Source organism: Buteo buteo, chromosome 16 (assembly GCF_964188355.1).
Source record: "Buteo buteo chromosome 16, bButBut1.hap1.1, whole genome shotgun sequence".
Taxonomy (NCBI): Eukaryota; Metazoa; Chordata; class Aves; order Accipitriformes; family Accipitridae; genus Buteo; species Buteo buteo.
The window spans coordinates 21778361-21794848 of record NC_134186.1 but is presented as its reverse complement, the minus strand read 5'-3'; positions in this window follow the sequence as shown (position 1 = coordinate 21794848).

Below are 16488 nucleotides of genomic sequence, written 5' to 3'. Positions count from 1 at the left end.
AACCTTCAGTAATGTTAACATATATTAATCCAACTCTGATACTCTTAATATCTGATGAATTATTCATTCGTTCAGTGGATAAGTTGTTTCAGAGAATTCACTACTGAGTAAGGTAACTGAGTGTTTCCTGTTGGTTTTTCATACCTACACTTTTGCACAAATTAGTCAGAAGAATAGACCATTCAGTACTGATAGTATCTTTGTTAATATCTTGATGTGATGCATTAACTTAGGCACTAGAAATACCTTGTGTTTTGTAATTGGTCTGTTAAAACAAAAAAACAAACAAAAAGATATGAAGCTCTTTAATAGGTCCTTATCCACAATATTCCCACACTTAAGAAATTTAAGCATTGGTCTGTGAAGATCTATGCTCAATAACATGCCAAGTGACATAAAGCTGGTTCTTCTCCTGCCACAGAGAGAAAACAAACTGTTTGATATGTAGCTCTCATCTAATATGTGCAATGCACAACTCTGAGGCACATAGTTTGGTAATGATTTATGATTTAAAGGATATATACTGAAGGTAGCTTAGAAAGGACTTCTGCTGAGCCAACATCTGCTTTTCAAAAATAAATGTGGACACAGTTTCTTATTAGTGTATGTCAAAGTGCTAGTAGTGTAGTAGGGCTATTCTGTTTATACGGATTGCAATCCAAACCTGATGTGAACTGAATTTAGGTTTTTAAAATATAAACATGAACTGAAATGTAATTTAATGACAATGGAGAATGTGATTAATTGTATTCATTTCTAAGGAGCGAGTCACTCAGAGCAGAGGCCTTGAACAACTTAATAGTAACCTTCAACAACAGCAGTAAGAAAATGTAGCTGCAGGAACTTTCCATGACATGTTAACCATACGGTGAGCTACAGATGCAATTTGTAAAAATGTTGGAGCACAAACAATGACAGTGGAATGCAGATGTGGAGAGTGTTTCCAAACCCAGAGGGTTTCATAAGTAATGTATGTTAAAGATGCAAGACATTTTTTCTAAGCAAATACATGAAAAGTGTTCTATTTTTTTTTTTCTTTTTAGGCTTTTTTATAGAAAGGTTGGAATTTTGAAACTTCCCATAGTTATAATTTAGCATGTCTGTCATTTGATGTTTTCAAAGCACTTTCATAGAATGACATATATCATTAGGACTTAGGTCTACTAATTCTTAATTACATATGTGAATGAAAATTTGGTTACTTTATACAGTGTTCTGAAGAGTCCTGTGGATATAGAAGTATCTGTCTAAATATAGAATGTAGAATATTCTTTGAAAAGAAACTGTAGTTCTAGTTATGTCTTGCATTTCCCAAAGGATCTTGGGCTGTAATTTAATGGTTCCAGACTTTTGTCTTTTTTGACTGTAGGAATCTCTCTTATGGAGACCTTCACATGCTTGCCTCTATATATCATGAAATATTCAGGATAAGAGAGGCATCCATTTAGGACCTTTTTTCTTCCCAAGTTTTGTCCTCTGTGTTCCTTACTCTGGAAAGTCAAGGCTGGCAGGGCTTCTCACAACCTCTGTAGCAACAGGTTAAGTGTTTTCTTTTAGCTTCTGGATGCAATCATGGTTGAATCATGGATCAGTTACCTTGAACAGCTACTTGTTTATTATCGATTCTAGAAATGGGATTTCCCAGCCACTCTCTTCCATCATACTAATGATCTATTTCCATATCATATGCCTATTAGTTATTTTGTCTTTGGGACTGCCATAGCTAGGCCAGTTCTCTTTAGCGTTAATCAATCCATTTTTTCATTGTACATGGCCATCAAAATTGCAGCGCTGTAAATTGGATTGAAAGAGGGTTTCTTAGACTGGGTCAAAAGTGAAACAAAGACTTCTGGTTAGGTGTAACATGATGATAATGTTCCACAAAATAAAGGAATTCATAAATTTATTACTATTATTTATAGGTTTTCAAAAAGAGCTTGGAGCTTTCTGAAAGAGACATGTAGTTCAGCACAGCTGATCGGGTGTGGCAGTGCTCATTGAAGTAAGGCAGAAAATTCCTTCACTACGCAAATTACTGTGTGGTATTTTATTGCTTGAATCATTGAGTTAGCCAGGCGTAGAATTATGGCGTTCCCTTTTCTTAAAAATTGTCGTACTGGAATTAGTACCTGTTACTTCTGTCTCCCTGTAGGTTAGCTCTGAACGTCTATGCACCCTTTGAAGTCTTCTTTATTTCAGTGGAATTTTACATGCCAAAGGTATAAATTTGAAATTGGGTTACAACATTGCCAGAGCTGCCAGAAGAAGTGATTTTTCTCAACTCTTTTTGTTCTCGCCTGTGTATACTGAATTAGTATTGCAGCAAACATATGTAAATATGTATGAGGCAATACCCGCCTCTGAAAAAATCTGGCAAGTGAGGGCTAATGGTTTTAGTGAGTTCAGGGGGAGTTCCAGTTGGGAATTCATATGCTGATTGCTTTCCACAGGAACTGTACTCCACAGAGCAAAATATTTTGCAAAACATCTGTGTTCCTGGCTAAGGCAGGTCCCTCTGGAGGGAGAGGGAAATTGCGTCTGCCTGGGCATCTCAGAGGAAACAAAGTCCTGGGAAATGGAGGGCACTCGGCGGAGCTGGCTGTTACTCAGACAGCGCTTGTGCTCCCTGGGTGCAAGGACCCGGTAACAGGGATACAGTGGGCAGGTGACAATTCTGAATAAACCCTTCTCATTTCTGCTCTGCATTCCCCAGCCTCTCTGAGCTTTCTCTGATTTAAATGATTTCTCTACGTTTTTTTCTAACCAAACCTGGCTCTTCTGCATTTGAGTCTTTCTTGGGTGTCTTGCTATGTGGAAAAGCTCTAGGTAGATCCCTGCAAAGTGAGATGAATTGGGGTCCTGTGAGAACATATTTTAAAGCTAACTGGTGATTTTTAGACTCATAGCTCTGAGCTATAGTGAAGTTGGGTCTCTTTCTCTGAAGTGATCACAGCGTAAACTGAGACACTGAGAACTTCAAGCAGACCTAAGCCAGTGGAACTTCTGGATGCTTTTAACACATTAAGGGTGGGAACTGATAGAGATGACTCAGAGGAGACTTCAGTTACATTTTAAATGAATGAAAGGCATCTGCAAAAGAAGAGGTGAATATTTCTTATCACAATCATAATGACAAAAGGAAAGAAGCAATGATCTTTAAACCATTATGAAAGCAATTTAGAAAGTTTAGAAGTCTATTACCCCATAAGTGCAACAGTTTACTGTCTATGTTTATTTTTTAAATTGGCTTATTAATAAAGAACTGGAAACTGTTGCAACTGTGCAATATCCCCTGAAATGTGATTTAGATTAATTCCACGATTTAAAGAGCAGAGTTTTACTTTTATCTGCTTGTGAATTGGCAACAGGAAAGTGTTGGCGTTTTATGCTATTTCATCTTTTGGATAACTCTGTTAAACTTATAGGTCTGTTTAGTTTTGAATGAGTTGCATACATAAATTTGGTTTTTTTAAAGATAAAGTTAGATTCTTAAACATATTGGATTATTATGTTTACACTCTTTGTGATCAATTTTGTATTTCTTTAAGTCTCAACAATCCTCAATAATTCTGTTTCCCCAAGGAGATTTTCTTTTACAGGTCTGTGTGGATGGGAAGAGTGACGAATTGCTATTCCTTGTCTCTTTTCCATAAATAGCTATATTTCATATTTAAATTGCACATGCAGTAATAACATTGTGAAAGATCAGCATATTTCAATACTGGTTTTAAAAGACTGTATATCCATTCCTGAAGCAATATATATCAGTTATGTTTAGTAATACAGCAGAATTCTGTATCTATGACTTTGACAGAGACAACTCCGGTGGTATCCATTCTAAATTATTAGCTATGAACCAGCTCAGTACTTTTGCTTTGTGGTTTACTTATGGTTTTGTGCTTAAATCTATTTTATGAAGCTGCTTAGAAGAAAACAGAGACATTTCTACTTGGAAACCTTGAACTAGAGTCGAAAAGTATGCAAGAGCAAACAGAATTTTGTATTTCTTCTTCTTCTATCATCACTTATTAGAATAAAGTGATTCTTCACCATTGTTGCATGACCTTATTTTTTTGTGAAGAGTCTGTTTCTCCTGAGTAGAATGAAACATCTCTGCTGAGGAGAAGGAACCTCAGATTGCAATTAAAATAATAGCAATCTTCCAACTGAAACATTTAATAACTTTTTTTTTAAATGCTACATTTAATGTTCCAGAACAGGAAGTCATATAACATAACCAAGTTCAACAAACATTACAGAAAGCATACTGTTTATTATTAGCATCACACCACCATATGACAGTGACAGGTGGTGATCCACAAATGCCATCACAGTCATCAGAAGCAATGTGGGGAAATGAAAGGCTTCAAAAAGTGCAATTTTATAGCAGTATAAACCAATTCAGACCTGTTATTTTTAGATAATCGTAAGATAAATTTCAAAGTTAATATTTATGGTGTCTAAAAACATGGGGTTTGGGTTATTGGCTATGAAGGATGCTGCATCCTGTATTTATATTGATTTGCAAGAGCACTAGTGCTACAAGCAGACCTAGCAGTCACATATTCTAGAGTTTCCTAAAATAACCCTGTGTCCTACCTTTTCAAGAGATGGGAAGGAAAAAAATTATATAAGAGGGTCTCAATTAGAAAATATAAAATTATGTTTTAAATAGAATTGTTTCAGAATTTCCCATTAGTTTTACTATTTTTGTTGAGCTGTAGATAGCTATTTTAATTAACTTCATTTTCAATATAAAAATGCCTATTGCCTTTATTTTTTGATCTATGAAAATATACATTCATATTGTTGACTTCTAAAATATAATGTTGTGAATGTGGTGATAATAAACACGAAGAAAAATTTTAAACTCCAGTGTATCATGCATATACAAAATGAGTAGTTAGAATTTGCCAGTTATGAACTACTGAGAAGGAAAGAGTTCTAGATTTGTCTGTCAGTCAATTTGTGTTAGGAACATGCTTTTCCTTCTGGGATGTCTCAAATAGGAAGATGGTTAATATCAAATTTTGCCCAGTTGCCTTCATACCTTTTTTTTTTTTTTTTTTTGTGTTGTGTTGTTTTGTTTTGTTTAATTTGGGGCATGCTAGAGGTACTTTAAACTAAAGAACATATAATAGAGATAGGATTAAGGCAGTGCTTTTATCCACCAATGGTGGATGTGAATATGTTGGGAAAAGAAGAAGCGAGAACAGAAGGTGCTGTTTCGGTCATTGTGGTGTACCCTTCTGTGTGACATTTAGTGCTCAGCTCCATCACTTAGCTAGAGGTTGCATTAAATCCTGAACTGGAAAAAATAGTGTTTGAAGTACTATGTAAAGGTCACACAATTTGTGATTGTGAATAACTGGATAGCTCTTGATTACTCATGAAGATACTGGCATATCCTGGAAATTGATGATCTTATAAAAAGTTATATTTTAGAAATTCAGGGATCAAAATATATCTATGTAAGCAATCAGATATCACAGAGAGCTATCTGAAAACAAAACAATGTCTGAGAACTAATTGTCCTTTCTAGTTAACAAATAATTACAGATGTGAAATATTTCTGCAGCTTGTGGTGTTCATTCATGAATGATTCATGAAACCATATAAGCTGAAATGTGCTGAGATTTTAGGCTTGGTGAATGCTTGAATGCTGTAAACAGACTAATTTATTTGCATTTGTCTTTTTTTTTTTTTTTTTACATGCAATAGCATCTTACTATAAGAAACTGTTGAATGTGTTAGATATAATTTATATCCATTATGTGGGTTTGGGGTGTTTTGCTTTTTTTGAAACAAGTAGCAAATCTATACTCTCCTTGATTTATAAATACAACTTGCCTGTTGTGAATTAATGTTATGTAGATTAATGCATAATTGAAATGAAAGTATAAAGGTAATGCAGATTGAAGTGCACTGTATGTGTGTATTTACTTGTCTAAGTCTTTTGTAGGAAGATTAGACAGAAATACAAAAAAGTTGCATACTATTATAATGAGTTCTCTTTTTCATTAAAAAGGGTTGATCAGTTATTATATATGAATACCCTGAACTGATTTGCCATATAGTTTTGTGAAACTTCTGGACAAATTCTGGGCATCATTCTAAGAGTAACTCTACTGTTTAAAAGCATTCTTGGTGAGAGTGTTACTTCTTAGAGGATGTAAAGTTGTAAATATTTAGTTCTTAGAGTCCTTAAAGCAGATGTTTTAAGTGTTTGCTACTCTGAACCAACTTGAGGGACATAATTTTTTCTTCCTATGCTTTTTTTTTTTGCCTGTTTTGAATTCTTACTGTATCTATCTTTAAGCATATATCTTTATTTTCCTTCATTACCTTTAGAGGTGATTTACTGGCTGGCTTTTAAAGGTTTTTTTAACTCTAGTAACATTTTCCATTCATTGAAGCTGTTGAGAAGTAGATTATGACAACCAGTCTGATTTTCTCTTAAAACGTCTCCACAAAGGTGCATGAGTCTGTCCTCAGTCTAGAGTTTTGTTGTAGCACATGAACTTTGTTCACTTTGCCTCATCAGTGACTGCGTAGTCTGATAATGCTGCTGACACTAGGTAAGCAAACGTTCATTCTGTTCAAGGCAGTCATAAATTCACTCTTTAAAAATGTCCTTGTCTGATGCATAGACAAGTCATAAGTTCTGAAGTAAAAGCTTTATAGAAAGAGCACTAAGCATAGAACGAGAGATCTGTTTTTAGGAGAACAAAGCTTGCAAGGATGGTATTGTCGTTAGTTTTGAGGTCAGATAGAAGTATTGTTTACTTGTTTTATGCATGACAGTATTTCTTAGAACAGGAACACTTTTACTTGTACCATGTAATTTTGGCAGTATCAGCAAGCAAAGAACAGTTTCTCAATCACTTCAAGAAGATCTATTCCACTTCATGATTATGATATTACTTGCAATGAGTAGTAGTTTTGTTGGGCCACTAACACATGCAGTGAGCCATATATGTGACATTTATGTGACTTGAGCTCACAAGCGTGTGCATGCTCCACAACTTTCACCTCCACCTGCTAGGGCTCACCTACGGGAATATCTCTTTTAACCTCCCTAGAAAAGAATATATCTCTCATTTTGCTTTTGAAAATCTCTTGTAATCTTGTGTGTGTTTTGCCATCACAGTATAATAATTTTCTTCTATTTACAGCTGTGCCTAGCAATGCTTGTACTATATGTGCTATAACCACATTTCAATGTATTTCTTTGCCTTTGGCTTATTTCCAATATTTACCTTGCTTAGGTAATCCATAAGCCCCTCTCCACTTCAGTTATAAAGACGGTTGTATACTGGTATGGCAGAAAGGCAGTACTACTTAAATACCTTTTTTTTTTTTTTTTTTTTTAAATCTTAATGAAAAAATATGCTCTATAGTTTGAGTCATTTTATGACAGTAGTTTATCATAAAGATCCATTAGCGTATTTACTTTAATATTATGTGTGTACAAACTGTGGCTTTTATTCTCTATAGAAACAGTGTCTGGGTAGTGTGTGTAGAATAATATCTTCATCAAACAAGTGCTGGGTATGTAGTGCAGTCCATAATATATAACCAAAGTGTGCATATTGTCTTACATTATACTACTGTTGGCTAATTTGAGTTGGGACCTCCAGGGGCAAGGATGGCATATGCTTTATCACTGCTGAGCTGAACATCTTGGTTTTCAAGAAGCAACAGTTTTACAGTATTTTTCACATGCTGATCTTTGTAATTTAAGGAAAAGGACAAAAATATATATTTTCTTAAATCTCTACATGTGCAGTTCCAAATGCATGTTTAGTAACAAGAGAGAAGTGTGGTTGAGGTCATTTAGCAGTATCCTGGAATTTGTTTACTTAAGCCATATAAGCACCGCTGACTTGAGCATCACTGGGCTGTGGCTGGATCGAGATGGCTCTTATTACTGTTCCCATTAAAATACAGAAGTAGCAATTATAATGAATAATTTAAGTACTTTTGCACCCTATTAGACTATGACATGTAGCTGTAATTTCAATAATAAAGTCTTTAATATTGGTACTTGCAGATCAACTAATATTTTCTCGCAATGCATATCTATTATTGTATTTGGTTGGTAAGATTCTTTGAAGCTTCCTCTGATGTAAAGGGGAGTGAATTTGGAACCAGCCTCAGTGTTTCTGATCACCTTCAGGATTGTGACGTGTTAGCAGATTTACTATCAACATATAAAAACTAATGAACCACTTTAAGCCATGTCATAAAACTGGAATTCTTTTGTACTTAATTAGATGGCCTGAAAAAGAGGAAATTGGACCAAAAAACTATAAAATTAGCTTCATCAAAACAAATTGGAAACAGATGAGCAACCCACAGTAACTCTACAATAATAATGCTGCAATCCTTACAACACTATGTTTTGGTTCATTTGGATTGCTTATTCAAGACCCTGTTTAAGTCTTTCCCCACTTTGTTCATTTATATATTATAGATGGAGCTGCTCGTGATGCTTATGGTCAAGATAGTGTCATGCTCATAGCCTTGTCTGGGTGTAATTATTTTGGGCAGATATTTTTTTTCCCCTTTCCCAAGATGTTTTCTTAGGGATAACATAGAAATTTCTGGATAAAATGACTCAAATATTTTTTGAGATTAAGACTGAGCAAACCCATTCTTTTGTACATATTTTAAAAAATCATTTGTAACAAGTCATGTAGAAATTTGGTACATTCATAATTTGGATCAGGGATTGAAATTTGGCAGGGAATCAAGAATGTGACATTTTCTGAAAATAACCCAAGTTTAACCAACTTGTAAGGCTTCAAAAAATTGCAGTTTGCACATGTGCAGTAAAGGTGTGTTAGTTCGGCAGCTTAAATCTTTTAAGTCTTTTCATCTGTACTGGGCATGTTCAAGGCCAGACTTGCAGAACAAGAGCAGGAGTTTCCCTCAATCAGTCCCAGATGGTGGGAACTGAGGACGAGGAGATGTCTGCTGTCCACGTTCCTGCTACCGGTGCCTTAGCATCACAGGGGTGCCGTGACGCTGTCTAACTTGAAGCAGATGACTCGGGAACATAGAGTTTGGCAATTTCTAGCTTGAAGTAGATGCCTGTCAAAGCTTACAAAATAAACCTAACTAAAAAAAATTGAAAATCCATTCTATAGTGTATTTTTGATAGCTTACAAAATGCTATTAACAAGGAAATTACAAATTTGTGTTATTAGTACTTCCTAATTGTGTTCTTTGAGGTTTAGAGATCTGATTTGCAAAGTTCTAAGCATTCCTAGTAGCAACAGAAGCAATGGAAACTGTGTTGAATGTTCAATATAGTGTTTTATGTAATAGGAGTTACTCTGAAAAATCCAATAGGAGGCATTTAAATTGGATCTACAAATTAAAAGGCACTTCTCATCATAACTTCTGCAGTTGTCAGCTCCCCATTTGCAAAATGGCTCTACTGTCCCCTTACCTCCTCGTAGCTGTGAAACTACATTAGTGTTTGTGAAAAGTATCTTATAAAATCCCATGAGGAAATGAATAATTTTATCATCGAAGTTTGAATAGTATTTAGTAAGTAGATTATGGAGCTGTTTAGTAGTAAAAAAAATACTGAAAATACTTAATGGTCTCTTGCTTAATGAGAACAATCCATCTGTAAATGGAATTAGCCAATGATTCAGTGGGAAAATGTGGTCACAACAATGTTACAGTACATAAACACAAACAGGTTTTATGCTGGGGCTAACTAGTTTTTACATGATTGACGTTTGCCACTTCAGCATTCTTCTAGCATTGTTTTTGGGTGTACATTGATTTTGTACAAGGGCTTGTTCTTGCATATTTATGGAGATATGCTTGCATATTTGTAAATTTGAGTATTCACTTGAGGAGACTTATGTATAGAAATAGTTTGAAAGGCATTGTCCACTAGCAATTTGTTAAAAAGTAATCTACTCTAATTTCATCTCTTAGGAGCTCTGCAAGGAATATTTTTAGAGACGAATATTATTTGTTGTTCAAGAAATTTAATGATTAAGCCTCTTAACATTCTGAACTTGTGTTTTCACTCAGTTTTTTTAGACAGTGCTAATAATTCCTGACTTCGGTTCTTGATCTTACTGTCGCCAGGACCCTTAGACACATTCCAAAGAACAAAAATGTTTTTTGGAAGCCTTCTTATTTTCTGCCTTAGCAAATGTAATGGACAGATGATGACACCCTGTAAATATGTTTCGAGCTCTCTTGGTGGCCCAAAGCAGATCTGTCCTCCTGCCAACGTCCTCTGCATACTAATACCTCTGTTGGTAAACAACTAATTTAGGCAGCTTATTATCCTCTTAGCCGCTTTTATGGAGGCCATACATATGTATTATTTTCAGAGAAGGGGATATGGCAAAATTATTGCAGGACTCTTGGGACCCCCATCTGCTAGAGTGCCCCTGATCCCCCCTCCATAAAAATATCACTACTGTTCAAGTCAGGCACCTCTGTGTGTTTATTACCTTACCAGAATCTTGGAAATTTCTTTTGCTTCTAGTAGAAAAATCACAATAGGAAAGATAATAGGACAAGTCATAAATGAAAAAGCAATTATGAGATAAATTTTAGATTAGAATCATTAATGAAACACAAATGTTATTTACCAAGAGTTTTGATTTCTTCCCTCAGAGGAACTCAGTTTTAATTTTCTCCTATTTTCTTCTAGACTTTGTTTTTCTTAGACAATAAACTGAGTATCTAGGGGAGTTTCCCTTTTTTCTTCTTTTCAATTTTAACTTTTCTGAATATCAACAGTTCAGAAATGTTAGTGATTAAATGTGAAAGATTGATGCTTTTAGACTCCTCCTTCTCTTTGGTTTAGAAAGTTTTGAAAAGTAAGTGTGAAAAATGAAAAAGGAAATTAATTAAGGTGAAAAACAGTGAATGATCTCTAGCAGATATCACATTTGGTGGCTAAAGAATAAGAAAGCAGGGCCAAATAATTTGAAATGCTCCTTTTAAAGAATATTTCTGGACTTTGAACAAATGGAAACAAAGTAAATAGTGAACAAAGAATAAAAAATAATGTGATGTACTTGAAAACTTTTCCCTGTGTATTTTTAGTGATATCCAGTTGAGTTTGTTTTTTTCTTGAAGGAGTAAAAAAATATTAAATCATACAAGATAAAAATTGTGCATTCTTTTCAGCATTTCTAGAACCAAAAATTACAACCTCTGCATTAGTATAGATCTATTAGAATTTCTGTAAACCCAGATATTTTTGGGTAGGTGCTAAGTGATGCAAATAAAAATGTTCTGGCCAGTATATTTATAACCTACTAATTTTTCCTTTGCAGGCGTATTTCAGGGGAAGCATGGTCATGACGACATTCATCCTTCTTATGCTGCTAGAATTAAACCTGTCCATAAAACAGATGGGAGGGCACACTGAACCATTTCAAAGGATGGCAAAGTTCCCATGATAAATTAATACCCAAGTCAAACTGCCTGCCTTTGAGGACTCTACACTCCGTGACTTCTGTTCACTATCCATTAGATAAATTTGATGTCTTTAAATGCCCCAATATAGATATAAACACATTCAGCTGAAATTTATTCTCTTTAATATTTGTCTACATCTAGATATTTGTACTGTTACATCCTTCTTTCATATGCAAGTTTTAGATTGTAGTTGTGATGAAATGCCCACTATCATCACACTTATATCAATCCCTTCAAGCTACGATATTTTATTTCTTACGATCTCTGTCACATGGAGCAGTTTCTCATAATTGCAACCTAAATGTTTAATGTGACAGAAGTAGGGATGAATGGGAAAAGATCTAAGTGTGGAGTGTAAATTAGCTTGAAAAAAGGTAACAATGGTTCTTGCTATGGTCTTTGAATTGTGTAGTCTTGATCATACAGATAAATTTTTGGGAACACAATGAATTAAGTTTTGTCTTCAGTTTCCATCTTCCCTGCACGATATTGGGGGTGTGGGGTATGGGGGGTGTGTGTGTGTGTGTTTTGTTTGTTTGTTTGTTTTTTAAGAATAAGAATGCTTTCCATGTAGAATTCAGAAAAGAGGACAACTTGTAAATGGCTCAACCCTACTAAGCTGTTTAAAGTGATACAGTTTTTGTTTAACTATTATTAAGAAATCCCTTTCTTGCAGGTCAATAATTACTTCCAAGTTGCTTGTTTATATTTTCATACAACTATCTCCTTTCTAAATTCAGTAATTTTCTGCATAATAAGGTATGATTATAAGAAAATTGAAACACTTGCTTTTGTTTTTTGTTTGCAATGCCACTTACCTGTCATAACCCTATGATTTGTTGTAATTCATGCATTCATAATAGAAATGGCTTTATTACAGTGAGGGTAAACCAGTTTATAATCAACAGTTTCATTTTTTCAATTCAAAAATGCTGGTTTTAGAGACTCCATTTAAGAAGATGGATACTGCAATGCAGTTCAATTATGGATTTTGCATTTACTGGTGAGTGAAAACCACATTCCTTATGTGCGTAAGACAGCCTGCTTATAAATTCTCATGCTAGTAACTAAGATACAGTGCTATGATGTGTACATTGCTCTGAAATCATTCATCTATTATGATCGCATAGATGTCCATGTAAACATGCACATGAGAACAATTTGGAAGACTTTTTTGTTTATCTAGTTTCTCATCTGTTATTTTGTATTTCTTTTGCCTTTATTCTGTCAGTATCTTGTGACTGTGTTATTCCTCTGATTTTGGTGAAAAACCTTCTGTTGTTATCACTATGGCTCAGGAATACCATATGACCATAATTTTCTGGCTCTTTGCCACAGACCATAACACATATTTGTTCTATATACTAGAAGAACTGAAGTGCTGGTTTGGGAATGAATAGAAATACTTTGTAAATAATTGTGGTGTTCTGTTCTGTTTTGTTTTACTATTATCTTACCTTTTCTCAACTTGTGTCATTTCTGGTTTTTCTTAGCTTATAAATTAGGGTGTCTTGCAATTAAACAATTTATTTTTTAAGAAAAATATTTCAGGTCATTTAAGCTATTTCACAGTGGAATCATAGTAAGTTGTATAAACACAGTAACTAGATTTTTAGATCTATCTGTGTTATTAAAAGAACAAAAGTTAAAACGTACATGTATGTGAAAATGATTTCTAATATTTTGGAAAATACAGAATAGTTTTACAGATGCATCTGAAACATCATGAAGATCACTTTAAATTTAATAAAACTATTTTTAAAAATTACTTTCTCCTGTCTTGTAATAATAATCTTGGAGAGCATGTGCTGGTAAGACTGGGACCTGTAATGATGACACAAACCAAGACTACTCATATGGGTGTACACAGTGAAGAAACTTCCATCGACAGCAATTGAATACATTAATAGTGGTGACTACTTTGAAATGTTTGCTTTTTCCTACTTGTGTTTGATAGCCAAGGTATTAAGGTTTCTGAGAATGTAGCATCTTGTACAGAAATTACATCAGTTAAATCAGGGAATGTCTGCTGATACTATGCAGTTCTTTACTGTTTTTTTTTTCCCTGTGTAATCCAATACAACAATGTACTTTATACCTTTAAGTTACTTTGAATCCAAATAGAAGTTGAAGGTCCTCAATAATCTCCTAACTTTTGAATGTGTCACTTTGTGTTCTTAACCCAGCATGCTGAAGGTGGTGTCTATATCTAACTTCTAATCAAAAACAAATCTGCTCCACCTTCACTGTGATAAGCCTACGTTGTGACTTTGTGTGAGCTCTGCAGTGATTTCTGAATGATACACAAAATGAAAAATCCTTTTTCCGGAGAAAAGGCAGTCAGTACCTCAGATATTTGCTCAGCTTTTTAGATTTACTTAAACTTGAAATAGCCAGGAAGAATAGCAACTGAGAAATCCTAACTATTAAAAAGAGACTTCAGAAAATATTGAAATAAATGTGCATTTAAAGGCTCTGAATTAGTTCTTGGGGATATGCCCACTCATGGTATAGATATATACATCTCCTTTCCTGCCCTACAACATCAATAAAGAATTGCATAGCAGTTCTGGGGAATTACCTGTATTCATTCAAGTTTCTCCAGGTTTTGCAGTCATGCCAGATTTAATTTATATACAAACATGTTCTTATACTAAACAAATGTGGTATGTGTCTCTTCCAGACACAATTTGAGATTCACTGTAGTAATAAACTGGCTTGATGAGCATGTGTGAGCAATCCCTTTTTTAGTCATACAAGACTATCAGAACTACAATGACAAATACCTCAAAAAGAGGTTTGTTCCAGTGAGATCATTGCCCAAGGTACTTAGCCTCCATTTTTTCACCCATACCACTATTTTAAGTGCACAAGCAGCCAATAAAGCCTATGGGAGATCCCCTCTTACACTGGAAGGAATCATATCCAAGGGATGACTGGTACCATCACTGAACTGCTCCACATAAACAGATTTTAGCCAGCCTATGCCTCATCTGCTGTGCAAGTAGGTCGATATGAGGGTGGTTTACCTGCATGGGGTGTTCCTTCCTTATAGTGGAGAGTTTAATGGAAAATCAGATCACCATCAGTTATGTTTGGTGGTGACTCAAGAACATTTTCTCTGTGCTTGAGAAAACTAGGATCTTTTGGTCCAGAGCCAGTCTGTTCTTGGGACCTCTTTCAGGTGTGTTCCTGATTCCATGCATTTTCTGATAATCCCACTGGGTGCTACAGAAGGTAACAAAGGAAGCATCCAAATTAATTTTATTTGCCCAGGCACGAGTAAAATAGTTCTAACTCAATTAATCATCACAGTTAGGTCTTTACTAGGACACGCAGTTTCCTGTTCCTCTCGAGATTTCGGTAGCCTCTCCCCACCCCATTTCTGTGATTTCTCACATCATATGTTGTTGTTGTACCCATTGCTTCAAAGAATTTGTGTCTATCCATGGAAAAACAATACTTGAAACTGCATATGATGAAATACTTTGGAGTTTTTCTTCATTCACGGACAAATCAATCTTAAAATGCCTCTTAAATTTGTGGAATGCAGGTGCCATTTGCAGCCCTATCTGTGTTTGTCTTCCACCTGTAGAAGATGTTTCAGTATTGTCTTGTCCTGTGGTAAAAGTTTTTCAGGGCTTCAGTCTTTCCTGCTTGTTCCACCCTCTCAGTGCAATCTTAGTTAAACAGTGGCCACCTGCCTGTGTCATCTTTCTGAGCCTGCAGCCTCATGTTCTCTATTTCACCTATGGAAATTACTTTTTTTTTGGTGACCCTTACTTTACTTAAAAGGGTTAGACACTCACTGCTGAGTGCCTTAAACTTTTAAACTATGTTTCTCTGAGAAAAGGCTCTACTTTAGACACGTCCTCTGCCCAGTTTACTTTTTGTTTGTCTGAGAGTAGAGCTCCTGGCCTTCTTCCCCTAACCATTCCATATCCCAGCAGAGGCAATGCAAAAGGGCTCTTGGTTTTTTATTTAAACAGTATTTTCCCATTTGAAATCCCCTTGTCTCTTTATTGTCACAGGAAGAAGTGTTTTGGGGAAATTCTACATGACTGTATAATGCAGTTATGGCTGAGTACACTTGTACCTGGTCACTAAGGAAACATACCATACCTCCAGGTACAAAGATGTTTAACTGGGGGCAGAACGATGTAGAGGATCAAGTGTTTCTTGTGGAGCATTTCTGAGGACCATTTCTATTGCAAAGACTTGTCAGGCAGCTATGCCAGGTTCTGTTTGTGCGCTCGCCAGGGACTTTGCTATAGCAGAGTCGTGTAAATGGAAAGCAATTTTGCACAGCCTGTACCAAGAGTTTGTGCTTTGGCAACAGTCGGTTATTACAAGTTTAAAAAGGGAAAAAAAAAGTTACTGGAAACAAATATCAAAATTGGAGTTCCTTACAGGTGATTTGAAAGTTCTGCCAGTTCCCAAGATACCTTAGGGAAAAAAAAAGTTTTTCTTCATATTTTGGAGAGAATTACTCAGGACATTTAGATCCTTTTTAGGGAGTTATCAAAAGCTGAAATTTAATATTTAGAAATTCATTAGGTTCAGTTGCAAGTTAAGTCTACTGGACCTCTTGTCATTGACAGTAGCAGTAGAGACAACATCAGGTGCTGAGTGTGGCTCAGTTGTTGGCCAGCTACAAAGGAGCTTGTATGCTGAAACAGTACATACCATCACATAATGGCCTGAAAAGCCCCTTTTAGATCAAAATGGGAGGATTTTGGTGTTTTTTAAATGGTCACTGCTTTCTCCTAACTGTTTCTTTACTGGTTACTACTTGCTAAAGGAACGTCAGATCTGGGTATATAAAAGGTGATATCAGGCTGGAATAACTTAGTTCTCACAAAGTCCCTTTGGTCTTGATATTTTCATTACAGTGGATACTGTTACCAGTTACAATTTTTTTGGAAATAAAAAATCAGCTTTTGAATTGAGCTGAACTTCCATCTGATATTTTTTTTAAAGAAAAATTTCTAACTTTGCCATTGCAGAAAATAGTTTGGA